This window comes from Sinocyclocheilus rhinocerous, unplaced genomic scaffold, assembly GCF_001515625.1.
Source record: "Sinocyclocheilus rhinocerous isolate Xijiao unplaced genomic scaffold, SAMN03320098_v1.1 scaffold1315, whole genome shotgun sequence".
Classification (NCBI taxonomy): domain Eukaryota; kingdom Metazoa; phylum Chordata; class Actinopteri; order Cypriniformes; family Cyprinidae; genus Sinocyclocheilus; species Sinocyclocheilus rhinocerous.
Genome location: NW_015644364.1, coordinates 290,115 through 296,222, shown reverse-complemented (window position 1 = coordinate 296,222; position 6,108 = coordinate 290,115). Strand labels below are relative to the sequence as shown.

General features: G+C 38.5%; 1 protein-coding gene across 1 annotated transcript in view; it reads right to left on the bottom strand.

Moving 5' to 3' along the window:
- LOC107758221 (gastrula zinc finger protein XlCGF57.1-like) overlaps positions 1–4,638 on the bottom strand; it is a 17,000-nt gene extending 12,362 nt beyond the window's left edge. The window contains exon 1 of the mRNA XM_016575904.1: positions 4,604–4,638. The gene's annotated coding sequence lies outside the window, so the exon portion shown is untranslated. The remainder of the gene's footprint in view (positions 1–4,603) is intronic.
- Positions 4,639–6,108: the final 1,470 nt, after the last annotated feature.

The following is a 6,108-nucleotide window of genomic DNA, read 5'->3' as shown; positions in this document are numbered from 1 at the left end:
ACACTGATTTTTTTTAAGGTACTTCAGTGTCTATAACTTTTTATCTTTTTGAGCATTATCAACTCTGGATGATGGATGGTAAAGCCCAAAAGGTCTTCTTTCCAAAGACACCAACATTTTGTGTGTAGCACACTGAAGACAGGAACTGTTACAATTTCAATTTAGGTAGGTCATTTTCAGCTGTGAGGCCCAAAATGGGGGGTGCAGGTTAACAGGTTAAACATTTTAGAAAAACACAAAAAATAATAGTTCACTTCAAACCAATGAGAATGAAGTTGTCACCAGAAAATCATTTCCCATTCTACCTTTTAGGCCTGGTCCACACGAATACATTTCCATTTGAAAACGCTTTTTTCTCTCTCTGTTTTGGCCTTCCATCCACACGGAGATGGCATTTTTGTGATTCATCATGGCAGCACGCAGTCACTGAGAAAGCTGTATTCACTATACTAACTGTACAAACTGTAGCAATACTGTGGATTATTATTACATAACGACAACTAAGGATGGGTACCGAAACCCAGTATTTAATCGTCCCGGGGCTAAATTATGAAAGACCGGAGTATCGATAAGCTCTGACATTAACGGTTCTGCTATCGGTACTGGAGAAATTAAGAAAACACATACATTTATTATTGCTATCTATACATTATCTTCCGAATTACATCTTACCAGAGTCGCCAGCTGTTTATATATGCAATAATATTCAAACATTTGTCTATGATGCATTATTGCTATTAGCAATTCAGAAGAGATCGCGCTCAAGCGGAGGAGCTTCAGCACGCGCAACATGAAAGCCCTGTATAATTATGACAGAAGAGAGAACTGAACATTCAAACATCTGCTTACACTGTTTTATTAAGCTAATTTTATTTTTTTATTTTGATTTTGGCTTCAAGGGATTATAGCCGCATTTATTTTATCGCAACTTCTTTCCCTTTACAGCGGTGCACGTTCGTTCCTCCCTAAAACCCAAACTTAAAGTCAGAATCAGCACAATCGGTGATTGTTGTAAAATGCCGTCTTATACTGCCATATTGAACCATATTGAAAAACTAGAACAATCCAACAACTTGCTTCAAACTAGTCAAAACACTCAGCGAAAAGATGGATGCGGTCATAAAAGAAAACAAAATAATGAAAGAAACCATCCTGATATTAAACCAGAAGTATGCGTGATAATCTGATTTTCTCTGGTATCCCCGAACACCCATCCGACGATCCCGAAGTGATGATCAGAGATAGGGATGTAACGATTACTGGTTTGACGATAAATCATGATAAAATTCCCCACGGGTAGTATTACCGTTTCATATTTTAAATATAGCTGCAAGCAGCAATTACGGGGCCAAGCACTCCAAAGGCAAAATGAGGAGCCAAGCATGGCATGGAGCATCAGTCCAAATGCAACTGAATAATAAAAGCATTTTTTTGGATGATTGTAATTGAAATGGCTGAAAAATCATAAAAACAACCTCCTGTAATGTGATTAAATGGCTTATCACTTTTGACCAACAGGTGGCGCTGTAATCAAATAATTTTGGTGTGTTCTGTGTGAGGTGACAATGGCCAAAGACTATAGAATACACAAGACGTGTCACTCCTATAGTTTTGAATGGGGAAAAATGCAACGCTCAATATGGCCGCTCAATCGCAGGAAGCCCCGCCTTCTGAATGAAAGAGCCAATCGCTAATCTGTAAAGTCAGCGCATCACTGCAGCTGCCGTTAGAAGTCCCGGTTGCTATAGAAACAGTCAGCGTTCTGAGACGAGTGCTTAGGACTACACATGTGCACTGGCTGATCTTAGCCTGAAAAATACGCTTTTTATATCGCTATTTGAGCTAAATAAACACCATTTATGACAGAGTTGTGAGATTTCTTTGGTGATTTCAAATATGAAATTTAATCGTAAGCTTAGTGAACAGTTTTGGAGAATTTGATGTTTCCTCATTCAAAGAGATAGGAGTTGCACTTGCATGCCCGAGAGGCGTTTCAAAGATGGCCGCCGAGTGACATGACTTGTCTTAAAGAGACTGTGCAATGGCACACACAAAGTTTGTTATCATTTCAAAGCTTTGCAGAGATATAGCCTTAGAGTCACTTTGGCACCATGCCTAAAATTTGTAGTGGCACTGTACGAAAACGGTTTTGTCTATCGACAAAATCCATAACTTTTTGTCAGCACAGTCTGAAGATGATATGACTCGATTTTGGTGAAAATCGGACCAACGGTCGAGGAGGATTTTCAGTAGGTTTTCAACAAATCAAAATGGCAGACAGGAAGATCGGCTTACTATGGCATAATTGGTATGCGTGTTGTCGGCATGACCCAAGGAATATTTTGAGACCAGTTTCGTTACAATAGGCTAATGCAATCAAAAGTTATTAGCATTTTTAAAAATTTCATTATGAATGGTTAGTGAATGGTTTATCACTCTTGACCAATAGGTGGCGCTGTTACCAAATTGATGTGGCGTGGCCAGTTTGAGGTGAAAATGGCACATACAAAGTTTGGTGTAAATATGTCAAAGCTTTGCAGAGATACAGCCTCAGATGCAGTTTGGCACTTTCCAGCAAATTCGTTGATGTGTTAAAACGAAAACGGTTTCGTGTATCGTCACAAAATCAATTACTTTTGCCAGCTTGGTCTGAAGATGATCCTAGTCAAATTTGGTGAAAATCGGACCAAGGGTGTAGGAGGAGATCAAAAAAGTAGGTTTTCAACTTAAATCAAAATGGCGGACAGGAAGTTCATCCAATTATGGTATAACTGGTATCTATGTTCTTACCAGGACAGAGTCTCTGGATTGATGTACTCCTCGTCTCCCTCCGTTCCTTGCTCTGCACACAATGTTTGTTTATTTATTTAAAGAGCACTTTTCAGGCTACACAGTAGCTCCAAAGTGCTGTACATCACAAGTTAAGATAATGTAAAAAGAAGGACATAATTAAAACAAGACGACAACAACAACAACAACATCAATGATAAATAAACCTCATTTTAACATATTAATAGCCACAGAAATGTAGTTCAGGGAACATTATACCAAACAGTATTGCCTCTTTTCATTTTCATTTTAACATATCAATAGATTAATAGAATAAAGGCCAAAGATTACCCGTTAGATTTACCCAAAACGAATTATATCTCATGTTTAACTACTACGCCAATCAATGTCTACTTGCGTCGCGATTAGTACCAGTTGTGCTGGTTAGACCCTGCTCCGGAGTAGGAGCTAATTTGGTTCTCGAAAAAGGCAGTCCGGCACTAAAAATCGCACCCAGTTCCGGCGGTGCGAAAACGCCAAAAAGTGAGTAGTTCCACAATTAGTTCTGGTACTATGAAAAGGTTCCCGCGGTGCGAAAGGCCCTAGAGCTGCATTACGGAGTGTCGTAGGCTATGGTTATTTTATCCCTTAATGCTTTAACATACAACTTTGATATAATTATCAACTGGCTGAGAGCTATATTGGTTCTGTGTGTGGTACGATAGAAGATGGCCGTAATGATTTCTATGAGTGTCAGGGTTGCCAGGTTTTCGCAACAAAACCCGCCCAACTGCTATTCAAAACTAGCCCAATCGCATTTCAAAGATGTTCCCCCGACAAAAATCGCATTAAGGGTGGTAAAATACACGTTTTTCGGCAGGGATCCTCCGGTAAAATTCGCATTCCAGGGTCTAAATATCACATTATTGGGGTCGCTTCAACCCACGGCAACTGTTAAAGTAGCCCAATTCCGCGGGAAAACCGCGGACTTGGCAACACTGGTGAGTGTGTATGTGATCGTGCTCTGGCCACATGACTGAGCGCTCGAATTAACCTGTTTTTATACAGTCTATGGAATGAACGCAAGGGATTCATATATTTTGTTCTAAAAGCAAAAAAAAAAAAAAAGATATTTCGGTAAAAGAAATTCTTACCAGAAGAATTGCATGAAAAATATCATGTCTGTTCCGTCTGTATCGTCTCAGTGAACTTTTATGAGGTTTCATGCATGCGCAGTGAAGCAAATTTAACGTTTTCTGACGTTTCAGTGTGGATGAGAAACTTTTGTAAAATGCTTGAAAGCGCTAATATGGTTAGAGAAATTTTTAAACAAAAACGCCATTTTCATGTGTATCTGGATTAATTTTGATATAGCCTTAGTGTCCACTGGCTGTTTTATTTGCTCACCAAATACCTTTTAAGTAACAAATGTAGACAGCATGCAGTAGCCAAATGTAATCACTTTTAATTCAAGGTATGCTTTGTGCAAAATAATTGATTTTCTTAAACTTTTGCATAATTAGCCTAAGTTCTAGATATAATGGTTTTAATATTAGAAGCAGATATTGGGTTTAATGTTACAGATTTTTTTTTTAATTAGTTTAAGCTAATTCCATATTATTGTTACAACTTAAATGCATGATGTCATAATAACAAATGCCCAGTGCGAAAGCAGGATCTTCTCAGCTGCTCTTAAAGGCAGCCTTAGTATTTGTCATGTGATCTCAACATTTCTACACTCGTGTGACATTCTTCATAAATATTTATTTCTGTAGAGCTGGAGACTTTAATAAGGATCAAATGAGTGAGTTCAGCTTTGAGAATGAAAACCAACCTGTTTGTTCCTCAGTATCTTCATGTTTGACTCTGAATGTTTCTTCACTCTCCTCTTTAATAAAGACCATCTTTGTTTGTGTCTCAGTATCTTCATGTTTGACTCCGAATGCTTCTTCACTCTTCAGGTCTTCACTCTCCTCTTTAATAAACACCATCTTTGTTTGTTCCTCAGCTTCTTCATGTTTGAATATTTCTTCACTCTTCTCTTTAATAAACTCCATCTTTATAACAGTGTGTCACGTGGATCTCAGCTGCTTCTGCAGGAGTTTTTCAGTGTGTTTGGACACTTCGTCCTGTTTAAGATGAGAATAATTAACAAAGAAATTAAATGTAAATATAAATGTAAACTAAATTTCAATCAGCTCCCTACTTAGTCAGCACACTGGTAAGGAAGTCAATCTGAGCTGCGTTTCCCAAAAGCATTGTAAGCTTATGGCGCTTTTCCACTGCGTGGTACGACTCGGCATGGCTCCGTTTGCGTTTCCACTGCAGTTCAGTACCGCTTTAGTGTGGGCGCGATTATTCTCACATGTCGTTATAGTTGCGCCGCCTCGGTACGGTTCACTTGGAACCTCAACCGAGGTGGTACTAAAAAAAGTACCAGGTACCAGGTACTGTACCCAGTGGAAAACCCCCAAAAAGTGAACCGTCCGGAGCCGTACCATGCAGTGGAAAAGCGCTATTAAATACATCGTAGACCCATTGAGACCAATGGAGTTATGATCAATTTAGGCTCACAATACTTTTGGGAAATGCAGCCCAGAATGAGAGTTAATGGACTTAAATTACCTGATTAAAAATATATTTACAAATTACACAGTATTGTTTATGATTTATCTGGTATTCAATTGTTTGTACATTACACTTTGTAGATTACCCTTTCATGAAAACACTTGCAGTTGGGTTTGTAAATGTTCTCATTACACACATTTGTGTTTGTTGTTCTAGTTAATGATGAGAATGAATTGTATTTGTATTGTGCTTTTCTTAAACCCAAAGCGCTACAATAAAACAGAGACACAAAAAGAACAATTCACCAGTAGCAAACAATGGAGCGCGCTCTGCTGGACAAACTAAGTAATTACACCATTTCAAGCATTTTATCTGCATTATATGTTCAGTAAAAGTAAATGTTCATATCGGTACCGATATATCGGCGACAGGCTCATATCGGCCGATAATATCGGCAAAACTATAAATCGGTCGGGCTCTAATAAATAGTTGTTGCATGTACACTGTTTTGAGCAGCAGATGTCGTCAGCGCGCGGCGATTCAAAACACAGGGGTTAAAGCAAAAAAAAAAATCCTGAGCCTGAACTTTTTTCGGGGGGTGCGGGGGCGGACACATATTTATTATACATAGTTATTTGGCAAACAAAAAAAAAAGAAAATTATTTTCCTTGAAAATTACTAGTAACGTATCTGCCATTACCATTAGCCCTTGACAGGTTCAGACTACAGATTATGGAGGGATATTTGAAACGGCAATACCAAGAAAGGTTA